Below are 18,177 nucleotides of genomic sequence, written 5' to 3' on the forward strand. Positions count from 1 at the left end.
GAAGTTTCCCAATTAATGCTTTATAAATAAATATCAGACAGTGCTGATCTCTACGCTCCGACAGGGAGGACCAACCCACATTTTCGTACAGAATACAATGATGTGTACTGAAAGCATCACCTGTAACAAAACGCAGAGCGCTATGATATACAGCATCAAGAGGCTTTAAGACGGATGGAGAGGCATACATGTAAATCACATCACCATAATCAAAAACTGACATTATCAAAGATTGGACAACAGTTTTTCTGGCCAAACGTGAAAAACAAGACTTGTTTCTATACAAAAAGCCGATTTTTCTCCTCAAATTCTTTGTGAGATGTTCTACATGTACATGAAAAGAAAGTTTGGTGTCCAACCAAATACCAAGATACTTATAAGAATGAACTAATTGAATTTGGTCGCCTTGAAGCGTACGGATACACAAATTATCATTTCTGTTTAAAGATCTTGAGAACAACATCCACTTTGTCTTAGTGGAGTTCAACACTAATTTAAGATCGAACAGGGACCGTTGCAACGAATCAAAAGCGGCCTGCAAAGATAAGACGGCCTGTGCCGGGGTGGGTCCGAAACAATATAAGATTGTGTCGTCCGCGTAATAATGGACATTGCAGAGATCAGAAGGAAGAAAAATGTTATTTATATAAAGAGTGAACAGGATAGGCCCGGAAATGGAACCTTGGGGCACGCCCTTCCCGACGTCCAATGAAATGGATTTGATATTTTCCGCCGTTACAGACTGTTTCCTTCCAGTCAGATAGTTAGTAAACCATCTGACTGAGGGGTCGTCTAATCCGATGGCGGACAACTGAGCAATCAGGATGTTGTGATCTACTGTATCGAAGGCCTTGGAGAGGTCTACAAAGAGAGCCGCACAGTGCTGGCGGCTATCCAGGCCATTCAGAATGTTATTCAAAACCAGGGATGTGGCAGTGACCGTGCTATGGCCGGGTCTAAAACCAGATTGATGAGGCTGAAGAATGTTATAAGTATCTAGAAATGCACGGAGCTGTACGTTCGCCAAGGTTTCAAGCACCTTGGCAAGGCAGCACAATTTAGAAATGGGACGGTAATTATTTAGATCGCTCAAGTCACCACCTTTAAAGAGGGGTGTAACTTGAGCAGTTTTCCATATGGCCGGGATCTCGCCCGTGACAAATGTTAAATTAAATATATGGGCAATTGAGGGGGCGACCAGGTCAGCGCCAAGGCGTAAAAGGAACGGTGGAATGTCGTCCTCACCCTTGGATTTCCTGGTATTCAATTTGGAGAGAGCCTCATAGACTTCATGACTACTTACTGGTCTGAAGGAAAAATGGTCGTCTGAGGAGGCGGGAATCGCCATCGGAGGCGGGCGGTCGGCTACGAAGGCAGAAGTCGCCAACAGAGGCGGGCGGTCGCTGATGGAGGCGGGGGTCACCGGCGGAGGCGGAGAGTCGGAAACGGAGGCGAGGGTCGCCAACGGAGGCGGGCAATCGCCAGCAGGGGTCGCTAACGAGGGCGGACGGTCGCCAATGGAGGCGGGGGTTGCCAACGGAGGCGGTCGCTCGTTTACAGGGGCGGGGGTCGCCAGCGAGGGCGATCGGTCGCCAACTGGGGCGGGGATCGCCAGCGGGGGCGGGCGATCTCCAGCAGGGGTCGCTAACGAGGGCGGACGGTCGCCAATGGAGGCGGGGGTTGCCAATGGAGGCGGTCGCTCGTTTACAGTGGTGGGGGTCGCCAGCGAGGGCGGTCGGTCGCCAACTGGGGCGGGGATCGCCAGCGGAGGCGGGCGATCACCAATGGGGGCGGGGGTCGAGGGGGCCGTGTTATCAGTGAGCCTCTCAAACAAATAGCTCGCGGATACAAAGTGCTGGTTAAAAGTATTGCACATATTAAGTTTGTCTGAGATTATTTTACCATCAACGTTTATCTGGGGGGGGAGAGTAGAGGTAGGTGTGGCTTTGAGAGTTTTAACTGTTTTCCAGAAGTTGGAAGTGTTACAGCTAGCAGCTAGATAATAATCCGCTTTGGCTTTTCTGATTATACAAATGGATTTATTTCTCATTTTCCTAAAGTGAAGCCAATCTGCAGGATCACCAGTGGAGTTAGCATTTGCCCAAGCGGAGTCTTTAAGTCGCAATGCTGATTTGATGACCCCTGAGAACCAAGGACTGGAGCAATTTTTTACTCTCAGTTTTTTGTAGGGGGCGTGCTTATCTGCGAACAGATTGAAGACACAAGAAAAATAATCTAATGCTAACTCAGGGTCAGGAATCAGACACGATCTCTCCAGGTCAGAATAAAATAAATCATGTAAAAAGGCTTGATCTGAAAAAAAATTAAAATTACGTTTTCTTATAAACTTACCACTAGATTTAAAACTTTTGGTCAATCTGACACAAGCTATGGGGCAATGATCACTGATTCCCTGCGCAAAAACCCCTCTCAGAGGGTACTTAACTGGTCTATTTGTCAGGATGATGTCTATGAGAGTGGATTTAGATGGATTTTTTACATTCGGTCTAGTGGGATGTTGGATGAGCTGGGATAGATCTAATTCAAGGCACAGATGTTTCAGACTGGCAGATGTTTCAGATAACCAATCGGAATTTAGGTCACCCAACACTAACAGTTCACCAGCGGTGAAGTTGGATAGTATTTTTCCGAGATCTTCAAAAACTGATTTCGGTGCGGAGGGTGGGCGGTATACACCAGCTACTGAAAGGTGAATATCGCCCCCGACACAGACATCTAAAATAATACACTCAAAACATTTTGGGACAGAGGAGGCAGTTAGAACAGAAGCTGTTAAATGATATTTTGCAAAAATCACTACTCCTCCCCCTTTAGCCTTCCTGTCAATTCTAAAAAGGTTAAACCCATTTATGGAAATATCCTTGGAGAGGTCTACAAAGAGAGCCGCACAGTGCTGGCGGCTATCCAGGCCATTCAGAATGTTATTCAAAACCAGGGATGTGGCAGTGACCGTGCTATGGCCGGGTCTAAAACCAGATTGATGAGGCTGAAGAATGTTATAAGTATCTAGAAATGCACGGAGCTGTACGTTCGCCAAGGTTTCAAGCACCTTGGCAAGGCAGCACAATTTAGAAATGGGACGGTAATTATTTAGATCGCTCAAGTCACCACCTTTAAAGAGGGGTGTAACTTGAGCAGTTTTCCATATGGCCGGGATCTCGCCCGTGACAAATGTTAAATTAAATATATGGGCAATTGAGGGGGCGACCAGGTCAGCGCCAAGGCGTAAAAGGAACGGTGGAATGTCGTCCTCACCCTTGGATTTCCTGGTATTCAATTTGGAGAGAGCCTCATAGACTTCATGACTACTTACTGGTCTGAAGGGAAAATGGTCATCTGAGGAGGCGGGAATCGCCATCGGAGGCGGGCGGTCGGCTACGAAGGCAGAAGTCGCCAACAGAGGCGGGCGGTCGCTGATGGAGGCGGGGGTCACCGGCGGAGGCGGAGAGTCGGAAACGGAGGCGAGGGTCGCCAACGGAGGCGGGCAATCGCCAGCAGGGGTCGCTAACGAGGGCGGACGGTCGCCAATGGAGGCGGGGGTTGCCAACGGAGGCGGTCGCTCGTTTACAGGGGCGGGGGTCGCCAGCGAGGGCGATCGGTCGCCAACTGGGGCGGGGATCGCCAGCGGGGGCGGGCGATCTCCAGCAGGGGTCGCTAACGAGGGCGGACGGTCGCCAATGGAGGCGGGGGTTGCCAATGGAGGCGGTCGCTCGTTTACAGTGGTGGGGGTCGCCAGCGAGGGCGGTCGGTCGCCAACTGGGGCGGGGATCGCCAGCGGAGGTGGGCGATCACCAATGGGGGCGGGGGTCGAGGGGGCCGTGTTATCAGTGAGCCTCTCAAACAAATAGCTCGCGGATACAAAGTGCTGGTTAAAAGTATTGCACATATTAAGTTTGTCTGAGATTATTTTACCATCAACGTTTATCTGGGGGGGGAGAGTAGAGGTAGGTGTGGCTTTGAGAGTTTTAACTGTTTTCCAGAAGTTGGAAGTGTTACAGCTAGCAGCTAGATAATAATCCGCTTTGGCTTTTCTGATTATACAAATGGATTTATTTCTCATTTTCCTAAAGTGAAGCCAATCTGCAGGATCACCAGTGGAGTTAGCATTTGCCCAAGCGGAGTCTTTAAGTCGCAATGCTGATTTGATGACCCCTGAGAACCAAGGACTGGAGCAATTTTTTACTCTCAGTTTTTTGTAGGGGGCGTGCTTATCTGCGAACAGATTGAAGACACAAGAAAAATAATCTAATGCTAACTCAGGGTCAGGAATCAGACACGATCTCTCCAGGTCAGAATAAAATAAATCATGTAAAAAGGCTTGATCTGAAAAAAAATTAAAATTACGTTTTCTTATAAACTTACCACTAGATTTAAAACTTTTGGTCAATCTGACACAAGCTATGGGGCAATGATCACTGATTCCCTGCGCAAAAACCCCTCTCAGAGGGTACTTAACTGGTCTATTTGTCAGGATGATGTCTATGAGAGTGGATTTAGATGGATTTTTTACATTCGGTCTAGTGGGATGTTGGATGAGCTGGGATAGATCTAATTCAAGGCACAGATGTTTCAGACTGGCAGATGTTTCAGATAACCAATCGGAATTTAGGTCACCCAACACTAACAGTTCACCAGCGGTGAAGTTGGATAGTATTTTTCCGAGATCTTCAAAAACTGATTTCGGTGCGGAGGGTGGGCGGTATACACCAGCTACTGAAAGGTGAATATCGCCCCCGACACAGACATCTAAAATAATACACTCAAAACATTTTGGGACAGAGGAGGCAGTTAGAACAGAAGCTGTTAAATTATCTTTTACAAAAATCACTACTCCTCCCCCTTTAGCCTTCCTGTCAATTCTAAAAAGGTTAAACCCATTTATGGAAATATCAGAATCCGGGATTCTACTAGAGAGCCATGATTCTGAGATGACAAGGATATCAGGCAAAGTATCATTAATTAATACATTGATAAAATCCATTTTAGGCAGCAAGCTCCTAATATTGAGATGCAGGAATTTCAGCCCCGAAGTAGCATGAAACTCCTGAATGGACCATAAAGTGGGACTATTTGAGAGGACAGAAGGGGCAGGAGAGATGGGTATAATTTTCAGATTGCCCTTCGTGACTCCCCTTGGTCTTGAAGAGCGGCGAGACAGTCGTACCATACACGGGAATAGAACAGCAATATTATATGATTCACACATAGCAATATTATACGAATCACACATAGCAATACTATACGAATCGCACATAGCATTCCAATCAGAACAGTCATTATTAACTCATTGAATGCCATGGACGTCCTTCGACGTCCAATTAAATAGTGACGTAGAATGCCACGGACGTCCTTCGACGTCCAATGCGTTTTTTGACGGTGGGACGTCGATCAAAGCCTTCCGCAGCTCCTGTACAACTATAGTAGCTATTGGAGGTGTATAACCTATTTTACGGACTCATTAGGTGGCGACAGTGCTTGCTCGGTGCAGTCCAGATTAGAGACAGGTCCGAGAAACAGCCTAAAAGCCGTGGATCAAAGACAAACCGATGCATGCTCCCAGAGCCATTTGCTCTGTCGCGGGAGCTGACATTGGCTCCGAACAGGAGTCAATCCGCGCTCACAACTTAGCCCCTCTGTCCCTGTCTGTCTGTCTGTCTGTATAGTTTCTCCACCCGATTAGCAGCCAGGAAAGCAGCCCCTGACGCCAAACCATTCAGCAATCCGGGTTGGCTCTTCCCTGCTGTGGCGCTGAGAGCCGACAGCAGCACACAAACGCAGCACTCCGAAAATATAATGGTTGCGTGAGGCTGTGTGCAGTGTGGGGAGGAGTTTACGGGGGGAGGGGGGGAGGGGGGTGGTGCACGCAGGGCATCACACAACAACTACGTCACTACATCAGAAAATATTATCTTCAGACTCAGTGAATGTGCTTGAAATGCTGCATTTCACAAAAGGCGGATTATCTCAGCTAATAATTTGAAAAGCCTGAAAACGCTGAAAACAACCTATCTTCTCCGGCTCATAACTAAAGAACGGAAAATGGTATCAATAAACTTTTTTTTGCTGATGATACAATAGAGCCAGCTCGTTCTTGTGCGTGTTCGGTGTTTACATAGTAATATCACACAATATTCTGTGGGCCTCGAGAAATCACTGAAAACGCTCTGAAAACTCTGGCACTGGGAGCATCCGTTCTCCAAAAGTGGCTGGCACTCAATGAGTTAATACAGCCATTTGTAATAGCAAAACAGCCATCAGCATTAGAAGATATATAGCTAGATAATGGATCTAGATATGACTGTTCTGGGTTTAACAGTAACCCAAGCCCGAGCTGAGAGAGTGCGAGAGACTGATTGGTTAGGAGGCTTGGATGTGAGTCCCGTCATTTGGTGTCTGGCTCCCATCTAAAGGAGACCAGTGTAGACTTGATGTTGGCAGACAGCATTTTAGCACCTTTTCTATTTAAGTGGAGTCCGTCCTTGATGAAAAGATCCTGCCTATTACAGAACAGTAGAAAGTTATCAATGTACGGGATGTTCCAATAAGCACAGATCCCTTTAAGCCATAAATGAAGCTGGCGAAGACGACTGAACTTCATGTCTCCTGAGTATAAACACGGCAGTGGGCCCGAGATGATATAGTCTTTACCAGTCCAAGTGAGACATTCGATCAGGTCAGTGTACGCTTTTTTAAGTAGTTCAGATTTGCCATCTGCAACGTTATTTGTGCCAGCATGGATAACCAGCGTGCTAACCCGAGATAAATCAGGTATGATCCGCGGAAGCATATCGCTCATGTCTGCCACTTTGGCACCTGGGTGGAATCTGGTTTCACAGTCTGCCACGGAGACATGACGTAGAATAGAGTCTCCAATAATAAGAGTTTCACATACCGGGAAGTCTGATGAGGAAGAATTAGCAACGGGGGAGATGATGGGGGGGCGGGTGGGAACGACATCAGCAAGTGCGGCTCCGCTCCTCCGTTCTCCTGCTGTGTCGACCGGCCTCGGGATTGGTGAGACATCACCGTGGCCCCCGGGGTGGAGGTGGGGAGCAGGTCTGGGTTCGTCCGCGGCAGCCGGAGCGGGATCATTCCCGGGAGATGAAACAGGAGCGTCGATGGTGGACCCTCTCTCCGGGCAGGCGGGCGACTGCAGCTCTAGGACGATGGGTGTACTCCGTCTGTGGTGGTTCTTTACTGCAGACTCCAACAGCTTGCGGCGCGCGGATCTGCTGTTCGGGTGGCCGCCTTTCTCGTCCGAGGGGTGGGCTGGGGGGGTCCGAGGGGTGGGCTGGGGGGGTGGGATCCAGTGCAGAGTATCGGTTTGTTAAATCCAGGTCAGGCTGTGATCTGACCAGTGGGTCTGGCTCAACAAGACGTGAAGCATCCTCGACCAAAGAGTCTAAAAGCCGCTCATCGTCTTGAATTTGGTATAATAAGGAAATCCGCTTTTCCAATCAATGATTTTCCGACTCATCTGATGGCAGCCAGAGCAATCTGACAATAGCGGAATCGGCGCCATCGGATAACAAAAATAAAGTGAAGAGAGATAAGCACTTGGATGTACTATGGTGCGGCTAGCAGCCGTGGGTAGAGGCTAGCAAGCTGGTAGCTAGCCACTGGACTGATAGACTAATACCTAGACCCAGGGTTACAGACAAACCCAGCTAGGATTAGCAATGAAGTAAAGCACACGCATTCACTGTTAAGCGTCTTTTCTGGGGCACCAGCACTCCGGCGAGTGTGCCTTCTCTGATATGCGTCTTTAGTTTGAGCAGGCTATCTAGACGGCTAGCTTCTCTGATATGCGTCTTTAGTTTGAGCAGGCTAGCTAGACGGCTAGCCTAGCCTCAGCAGGAGTGATGTTTGCGAGGGTAGCGGTGTGGCTCTTGGCTATGGCTCATCCAGGCCACAGATATATATGTCTCTTCAACAGCTGCACTTAGGCGTTAGTTCAAAGTAATAGCAAATAGTGGTAGCAAGAGTAGACTGTAAAATTCCTTACGATGTCGGCTGGGAGCCGAGGGGCGCTAGTAGGCTACTAGCTTAGCTGACGTAGCTCCGGCTGCGGAGGTTGACAGGCAGGGCCGCCCACAGCCAGGGCCGCCCGACGTGGCTGGAGAATCCTGTAGGGGCACGGACAGGCCCGCAGCAGAGCAGAAGGCAGGCCAACACGGGAGGCACCCGGTGACAGATACAGCAGGACAGCCCCGGCGTGGCTGCTAACTGCCAGCTTGGGCCCAGGGCTACAAACAAACCCAGCCAAGCTAGCAAGCTAGCCGTTCGTCCAGCGATGCTACAAGATCTAATCCACAGATGTCCGCTGACAGGGCAGGCAGTCCGAAATAGGATCAATGTATCTATACAGTGGGGTTTACAGCGAGCTTTGTAAGGATTGTCAAACATATTCATCCTGGGACCTAAATAGAACAACAACTTCTGACTGGAACTAAGGCTGCAGCTACGTTATTTTCATCTGTCAATCTGTCAATTATTTTCTCCACTAATCGGTTAATTAGATAGTCATTTGGTTTATAAAATGTCACAAAATGGTGAAAAATGTCATTCACTTTTCCCCCAAAGGCCAAGATGACCTCACATGTCGTTTTTTGTGCTGACCAACAGTCCACAACACAAAGATAATCAGTTTATTGTCATAGAAGACTAAAGAAACAGAAAATATTCACTTTTAAGAAGCTGGAACGGGATAATTTTAGTCTTCTTTTTTCTTCTTAAAGATGAGTCGAAACATGAATTCATTCAAATGTTAAGACAATTTTTTTTGAATGTCAAAAAGAAAAAATATAATTGTAATTGTGATGTACAGTATGTCTCTTCCCTGCTCAAAATAAATATGATAAAAAATAATAGTCTAGTGCTCACCTGGTGGCTCACCTCGTAGCACGCGTACGACGGAGGCTTGGTCCTTCGCGCAGCCGATGCAGGTGCAGGACCTAAATAAAACAACAACTTCTGACTGGAACTAGGGCTGCAGCTACGTTATTTTCATCTGTCAATTATTTTCTCCACTAATCGGTTAATTAGATATTCATTTGGTTTATAAAATGTCACAAAATGGTAAAAAATGGCAATCAGTTTTCCCCCAAAGGCCAAGATGACCTCCACAAATGTCGTCTTTTGTGCTGACCAACAGTCCACAACACAAAGATAATCACTTTATTGTCATAGAAGACTAAAGAAACAGAAAATATTCACTTTTAAGAAGCTGGAACGGGATAATTTTAGTATTTTTCTTCTTAAAAATGAGTCGAAACATGAATTCATTCAAATGTTAAGAAAAAAAAAGTAATGTCAAAAAGAAAAATATAATTGTAATTATGATGTACAGTATGTCTCTTCCCTGCTCAAAATAAATATGATAAAAAATAATAGTCTAGTGCGGCGATCCTCAAAGTCCGGACTCCGGTCCGCATCTGGACCGAGACGCCGTCCTATCCGGACCGAGCCCTATAACCTACAAATCATCGATAACTTACATTTTCACGGACCGTTTCTATTTTAACCGGCACATGCTTTATAGTCTTAACGGTAATACTGGTTTATCTGCCAGGAAGCTCACAGACCAATGCATGCGCTGTAAATCATCACACGTGATGCTACTCGGCCAATCAAATAAGCGAATCGTTTCTCTCTGTTGCTTCTCAGTGGTGCTGCGAGAGTGTGACACACGGGGGGAGGCGAGGCGAGGCGAGATATAGTAATTTGACATGGTGTGCTTAAAAGAAACCACTCTTACATGTCCATTCATTGTTCTTACAGGCAGATCAAAACCAGTATGTCTCGTGTGAAGTGCGGTGCGATCCTGACTAGGGATGTTCATTTTGAAAATTTTCCAAAATCGATAATCGGTGAAAATTAACGATCAATTATCGATTATCGATCTATTAATACTTAGAAAATTTTCAATTTTTTTTTTTTTTTTTTTACAAAATGAATGCCTATGGCAGAAAATACGAAAGACGTGTTTGTGTAAATAACTTGGATTGAAAGTGATGAGATTTGTTCCACATGCAAAGGGCATTGTCATGTTTTCTGATGTGCAATGTTCATAAACAGTGCAAGATATGGATATTGATGATTATTATTAATGGAGTGTGCATTGACATATTCTTCATACATGCACCCAACTGTGAGGCACATACCGTGATGGCACGGGACGAATACATGTACCGTGAAACCCCTTATATGTGTGTGTGTGTGTGTGTACATACAACCATACATATATAGTGTGTGTGTGTGTGTGTGTGTGTGTGTGTGTATGGGGCCAGTGCACATTAATCAACATATCAGCATTATACATCAATGTAAATTTGCTGGAAGTGCACACGTGACTTGCTGTTCTCTACAGTACATTTAGACTTGAGACTTGATGTTAATGACATGGACTTGACTCAGACCTTGTTTGGTAATCTACATTTAGACTAAGCAAAAGTGGACAGAGGGACCTACCCGCTTGTCGGTGACCATGCTGCTGTAGCACCCGGACAAGGTGGGCAGTAGGACCCTGGGGGGCAGCTTGGTGGCCAGGGTGCTCCTCAGGGAGGCGAGGTGGACCGGCAGCTGGGGTGGACAGGACGGGGAAGACTCTGCCAGCTGGGTCAGCCGGCACACCTGGAGGCAGTGGTCGTGTTAACCCAATAATATGGTCAATGGTAAATGGCCTGTATTTATATAGCGCTTTTATCCAAAGCGCTTTAAAAATCAGTAGGTACATTCACCCATTCACACAGACATTCACACACCAATGGCAGCAAGCTACCACGCAGGGTAGCAATCTGTAGAGCGGACATCCCGCCCCTTCTGTCGATGTTGACAGTCCGACAACGTCTCATATGCAGCTATTTATTACTATTATTATTAACCAAAATGTTATCTGGACATACAATCCATCAGCTCCACCTCCATTCTGTTATCTGGACATACAATCCATCAGCTCCACCTCCATTATGTTATCTGGACATACAATCCATCAGCTCCACCTCCATTCTATTTATTAATATTATTATTAACCAAAATGCTATCTGGACATACAATCCATCAGCTCCACCTCCATTCTCGCATCAACTGGACTGTAAACAATAACCATGATTACCCAGATTGAGGGTTCAGTGTCTTGCCCAAGGACACTTCGACATGCAGACTGGAGGAGGTGGGGATCGAACCACCGACCTCTTTTATCCAAAGCGATTTAGACCTCTTTTATCCAAAGCGATCAGTGGATGACCCGCTCTACCTCCTGAGCTACAGCCGCCCCAGTATTCTCTGTCTTTCAACTTCTTTTTTTTAAACAATGACAGAAAAATCGGAAGGCTGTCTGTCATTTTAACACAGGGAATAATACAAATGACAGTAAGTCGAACGTAATCTCTGCCTGGAGGAGCAGATTACAGGTCAGTCTGCTGAAATGTGTCTGTTGTGTCTCGATTGTCAACACAACATACAAGATTTAATAAGAGTGTTGTGGTGCTGACGTGTGCTTCAGGCTGTCATATATAACATGTCCTGGTTGTGGTGCTGACCTGTGCTTCAGGCTGTCATATATAACAGTGACCTTGACCTTTGACCACGAAAATCTAATCAGTTCATCCTTGAGTCCAAGTCGATGTTTGAGGCAAATTTGATGAAACTCCGTCAAGGCATTCTGAGATATCGCGTTAACAAGCTTGAAAATGGCGTTCGAGTGGTCACAGTGACCTTGACCTTTGACCACCAAAATCGAATCAGTTCATCCTTGAGTCCAAGTGGATGTTTAAGGCAAATTTGATGAAATTCCATCAAGGCATTCCTCAGATATTGCGTTAATAAGCTGGAAAATGGCGTTCGAGAGGTCACAGTGACCTTGACCTTTGACATTTGACCACCAAAATCGAATCAGTTCATCCTTGAGTCCAAGTGGATGTTTAAGGCAAATTTGATGAAATTCCATCAAGGCATTCCTCAGATATCGCGTTAACAAGCTGGAAAATGGCGTTCGAGAGGTCACAGTGACCTTGACCTTTGACCACCAAAATCTAATCAGATCATCCTTCAGCCTAAGTGGATGTTTAAGGCAAATTTGATGAAATTCCGTCAAGGCGTTCCTCAGATATCGCGTTAACGAACATCGTATGTCCGTACGTACAGACGTACGTACGGACATACGTACGGACGGACGGACGGACAACCCGGATCCATAATGCCTCCGGCCTGGCTATCGCCGGCGGCAGAGGCATAAAAGTTGGGAGTCAATCGGAAGGGCAAGACCATGCAGAAAACCAAAGCTTTTGGAGCACAAACTTGACTTACTGCTGGCTGGCATTGTTTGGTGTGGAGAGTGGGTCTGGGCCAAAGATGGATTTACACAGTAGGGGTGGTTTATCATAACCTTGCTTGCAAGATGAATAACCTCGCGAGATCAAAAGAGATTCTCTCGACGTAATCCATCTTGTCATGCACAGGCAGTTAAGATGATTGGCCGAACCGTGCCGGCTCGACGAATCAGCGGCAGCCTTAGGCGGGCTCAGGCTCATCTGGGCAAGTAGTGGGTACATGGTCTTTGTAGTTCTTTTCACTCGTCAACATGGCTGCCGCCGCGGAAGTGACAGGCAGTCTGAATGAAATTGAATGTAACGTTCCCAATTCTATGTATTAAATTCTAAAAAACGACCCTCAACATTTGGGAAGGCTGAGCCACACAACTAGTTCGTTATAATCTAACTTCATGCTTCGAAAGCGACTTTACGACGATGAGGACTCAATCAATGAATACCACGGAGATCAGGCACAGGCACCTTCGGCGATCTGATTGGTTGAAGTTAACACGCACCAGCGGTGATAGACAGATGGGTCATCCAATCACCTGCCAAGTAGCTTGGAAAAAGTGCCCGCCTCCGTCAGCGGGTCGGGTTACTGCATTCCCAGATCGACTGGTTTAGTGAAACGTAATGTGGAGCTAAACCGTCCATCTGGCAGCGTCAGGTTAGGTTTATCAGCCCTTCACCATCAAAGGTTAAGTTATTTAAAAATGTATAGTTAGGCCGCTATGCCAACTGATTTGACTCTGTTTAGTCTGTCTGTGTCTGCCACTGTTTTGACTGACTATCACGTCGAGTGGAAATGTTTCTGAATGTGAGGGGGACCAGACACATCTGGCACATCAGGCTGTCTGCTGGTGATAATTGTGTGTGTGTGTGTGTGTGTGTGTGTGTGTGTGTGTGTGTGTGTGTGTGTGTGTGTGTGTGTGTGTGTGTGTGTGTGTGTGTGTGTGTGTGTGTGTGTGCACTGTGAAGATCTATAACGTTAGGCTTGGCTTACATGCAGTGTTGTTGGTTTTGTGTAGGAGTGTAGACTGCTGTCATGCATTGTGCACCTCGGTCCGGTGTCATATTGTGCTGAAGTGCACACACAGCTAGTGTGGTGGTGATGATGCATTATTATCAGTACCAGAACTCCCTCCATTCACCATATCACTCCCGTTCTTCATTAAATACCGTATCGACTTCAAAATCCTGCTTCTCACCTTCAAGGCCCTTCACAATCTTGCACCTCCATATCTGTCTGAACTCCTTCACACCTGTTGTTGTTGCCTGGTTGTTTTTCAAAAAGATCTGTGGTAGCAAGGAACCAGAATGTTTATATAATCATATTCAATATACATGTGATAGACATACCCGCACTACCAGACAGGTGGCGAGGGAGCATTTCACTTTACCTAGGCCTAGAACAAATGCAATGAAAAAATCTGTCATGTACCGAGCCATGTCTAAATGGAATGCTCTACCTCCTACAATTATAAATATAGAAAGTAGATATAGACTTAAAAAGAAGCTAAAAGTACATTTTATAATTTCATAACTACCGTAAATTCCGCACTATAAGCCGCACTGGAGTATAAGCCGCAGCAGCAAAATTGCCTGTTTGTTACATATATAAGCCGCACCGGACTATAAGCCGCAGGTGTTTTAATGTTTTTTTTTTTATTTTTTATTTTTTTTTATTGTGTTTTAATGTTTAATTACCATATGTAAGGATTCATGCACAGAGGGGATTGTGGGAAAGAGATGGCTGTTTGAGGAAGCTCCCATTTATTAACATTTCAACAAAACAACATAACACAACACCACCTGTGTTTTTTTTTACAGTGCACACAGTGTCCGCGGTGTGGTGAAAAGAGGGCAAGAGAGGAAATTAAAACAGAAGTGGATTTATAGTTAGAAAGAGTGCTAAAAAAGAGAGATTTTTTTTTTTTTTTTGGGGGGGAAAAATCCATAGATAAGCCGCACCGTTATATAAGCCGCAGGGCCAAAAAACGGGGAAAAAGCCGCGGCTTATAGTCTGAAATTTACGGTAGTTAATTATACGCAATGAATGGAACTGGTATTAGAAATAGTGATTATACACCTAGATATCGTATAGAGTTGATAGTAATTAATGTAGTAATATAGTTAGACGTTATATAACATAAGGATGTACTATGGGTGGACAGATGATAGTTAATGATTGATAAACGGATAGTAATGTATTAGTTAGGCTATAGGTAGATGTATTATATTATAGTATTATATGCCTGTATAAACTGTATAGTATTTTAGGAAGATTGTGATGGAGGTTACATGGTTATTTGGATGGACATATGCTGTATTTAGAACCAGGTTGAGTGAGTTTTTGTTTGTTTTCTCTTGTTTGTCTTAAATTTATGATTTTAAAATGTGTTTTGTCTTTTACTTTGCATATTTGTAATGTATCTGTATTGTTTGTTTTGACTGTGGACCCCAGGAAGAGTAGCTGTTGCCTTGTGTAATGGCTAATGGGGATCCTAATAAACTAAACTAAACTAAACCTACACTCCCTCTCGCGCTCTCCGATCCTCCTCTGCCTTCCAATTCACTGTACCCTCTGCCCGCCTGACCACCCCCGTCTCTGGAACTCCCTCCCACAAGACATCGGTAACATTGACTCTCTCTCCCACTTCAAATCTTGTCTGAAAACGCACCTTTTTAAACTGGCCTATTCTGTGTGGTAATTCTTTTACCTAATTGTTGTTTTTAAAGTCGAGCTGAACCCAAAAATGACTTTTCTTTTCTTTTAGTTCAAATACCTGGGTATGCAGTGCACCTATTTAATAATGTATGCCAAAAAAATCACAAAATCTAATTTCTGTAGTTTTTCACACTTTTTCACATCAAAAGTTCATTTTTCAAGATTTCATTCATAACAGTAATCTACAGTTTGTGACGTCACCTAGTACTATCAAATGTCTAGCCCATTTCAACCAATCATATGACGACATGGCAGCTGTCAATCAAATCTTCATTTCAGGATAATTTTCTCCTCCAAATGAAGGAGAAAATGGCGCCTAGTGCCTGTCATCTGGCAGAATTCCTATCCCCATAAACTAACTACTAACTTGGTCAATTGTATGTTGATCTAGATCTACACAATAAAGAAAATGGTACTTTCTAAGAATGCAAAGAAATGGAACTGGCTCGTTAAAACTCGCATTCCAGGAATATCGTATTTACCACAATAGCGATAATGGCGCACGCCTGAGAGCGTGGTTGTCAGGGGTCGCCCCTCGGAGATTCCAGGCGGGCGGGCAGCACCCATGCATCGGATTGTCCACTCGTTCCGCACAGAAGCAGCCTGGCTGCCTGGTAGTCTGCGGATCCCACTCGCGTATAGCACAACAACACGTTGAATCCCCCTGCATTTGGGGTGGAACACGCTATGATTGGCCAATGCCAAAGCCAGTCCCCAGAATTGTCAAATCAAATCATCGACACCCTATTATGGTCCGCCTCTCAACCCTGTCATCTCGCGCTATTGCATTCCGTTCCGGTCCATTTCGACTTTAAGTTATCTTTTGAATGACTGTTTGATTGCCTTGATATTTGCTGCTTGTTTTGAACCATGTGGTGTAAGGTGTCCTTCAGTGTTGTGCATTATTAAATGAGAGGGTGGCTGGGTGAGTGAATGAGTTAGCGACCCACCTGTGGCAGAGGGGGAGGAGGTGTTGGGGGGGAGGAGCCTCATCAATGTACGGACAGTCTATTTTGTATGTTATTGGCCAAGTATATTAAAGGAGAATTTAATTTTTTTTTTTACCTGGAGCCCTCTGCTCACATTAATTATTATCTGACGACTCACCTAGTGTTCTCCGCAGTGATTTGAAGCGTCCTAGGCATTGTTGTGATCTAAATAGTACTCCAAGCCAGTCCTTGAATGCGCTCCGTCGGGGCCACATGGCAGCGTGCTGTTACTCCATGTAAATAGACAGTTTTCTTCCCGTGTTCTACCCATATCGTCAGTATATGACCCCTAAAGAAACATCAGACTGCTAATCACCCCCAGGCTATTTCCACTACTCTTTCCAGGGATCTCATTTCCTCATTCGGGGTGAGTTTCACCAACTCTCGTCAAGTCAGTACACAGCCCAGCCAACTCTCGTCAAGTCAGTACACAGCCCAGCCAACTCTCGTCAAGTCAGTACACAGCCCAGCCAACTCTCATCAAGTCAGTACACAGCCCAGCCAGCAGGAAAGTCTCGCGAGGAAAAGTGTACTTACTTACTTACTTACTTGTGTACTTGAGCCTCTTTGCAGGTGCTGTGTCAGGAGGAGGAGCCTGTGGAGCCACAGAGGATGCCTGAGAGAGAGAGAGAGAGAGAGGGGGGGGGAGGTAGGCGAGAGAGAGAGGGAGAGAGAGGGGGAGGGGAGAGAGAGGGAGAGGGGGAGAGAGGGAGAAAGAGGGGGAGGGGAGAGAGAGAGGAGAGAGAGAGAGAGAGGGGGGGGGGGGAGAGAGGGAGAGAGGAAGAGGGGGAGAAAGAGGAGGAGGGGAGAGCGAGAGGGGGAGAGAGAGGGAGAGAGAGAGAGAGAGGGAGGGAGAGAGAGGGAGAGGGGGAAGAGAGGGAGGGGAGAAAGAGAGATTGAGAGGGGGAGGGGCTTGTTTTGGGTCTGTGTAGACACTTTATTAGCAATACAAAATAACAGGTTTTACTTCGTTTCGAACTCAAGCTCTCACTAGTGCCTTAAATGCTGCAACGCAGCCCTATGGAAGACTGTTATTTTGCTCCAAAATTACTTTTCATTAAAACCTGACCACCCACCCGTAGGTGGCGTGGTACCCCCTGGGACTGACACGGATCCACGTGACTACGTCACGTCCTGCCAGTCCAGGGAATAATCACTCTTCCGCTTTCTTCCACCCGCTGTGAAGACGTGTTTTGTGAAAGCTCCGCGGTTAACGAGGAGTTATATTATATAGCTTTAGATACTAGGCTCGTTCCGGCTGACTTGCCCACCTCAAGAGGGTCGCGTGGACGGGATAAAGCAGGCTTCGGAGACCGACCCTGTACCCTTCACCCTGCGGCGTCGGAACAAGTCATCTAAAAAGCTAAGAGTATCTTCCTTAGTTAACTGTTGCTAACTGCCGCCGTGCAGTTGATGTGAAACGTTTCCCCGGAAACGGGGTAACGTTGTTAGGCTTGAGCGCATGACTCAGGTCTGCACTCATAACTCTAGCTAGGTTTGCATACATGCAGAATAGCTTGTACCGTTAGCACTAGAACAACAGGCTAAATAGCACAGTTGTCACAGATAGCTAGATGCATCCGTGCGGTTGCTTCTGTTGCTAGGTACTTTAGGAACGCCGGCTTTTTAGCGCGCGCGTTAGATAGTTAGCTAGTTTGCTCAGTGCAGCTAGCTTGGACTACCTTGTAGCACAGATAGCTAACGTGCACACGTGCAGTTAGTGTCTGTGTGCTAAGTACTTCGCGCCAGCTACCTCTGTGTAGGGCGCGCCTTAAGCGAGAGTAGTAATGCTCTTCAGTGAAATAGCTAGTTAGCTAGCTTGCTCCCGTGCAGCCAGTATCTAGCGATGTGTAGTACTCCAGCTCTTACCGGTGCAGGCTTAGCTTGCACGTTAACCCCGTTGATCGCGTTGGCATACTCTGCCGTGGGCAAGGTTCCCCAGGAGGGTATCAAGGTGCTTTCTACGCGAGGTGTTGCGACATCCTCTGCGTTGTTGCGCGGTGTGTCGGTGGAGGACATGTGTGCCGCGGCCTCATGGTCCTCTCATCACACTTTTGTCAGGTACTACAGTCTCGACGTGTCCGGTGCGCAGTTCGCGCACGCGGTGCTGTCGGTGGCAAGAAAGTAG

The sequence above is a fragment of the Poromitra crassiceps genome (assembly GCF_964638095.1).
Source record: "Poromitra crassiceps genome assembly, contig: HAP1_SCAFFOLD_179, whole genome shotgun sequence".
Lineage (NCBI taxonomy): Eukaryota > Metazoa > Chordata > Actinopteri > Beryciformes > Melamphaidae > Poromitra > Poromitra crassiceps.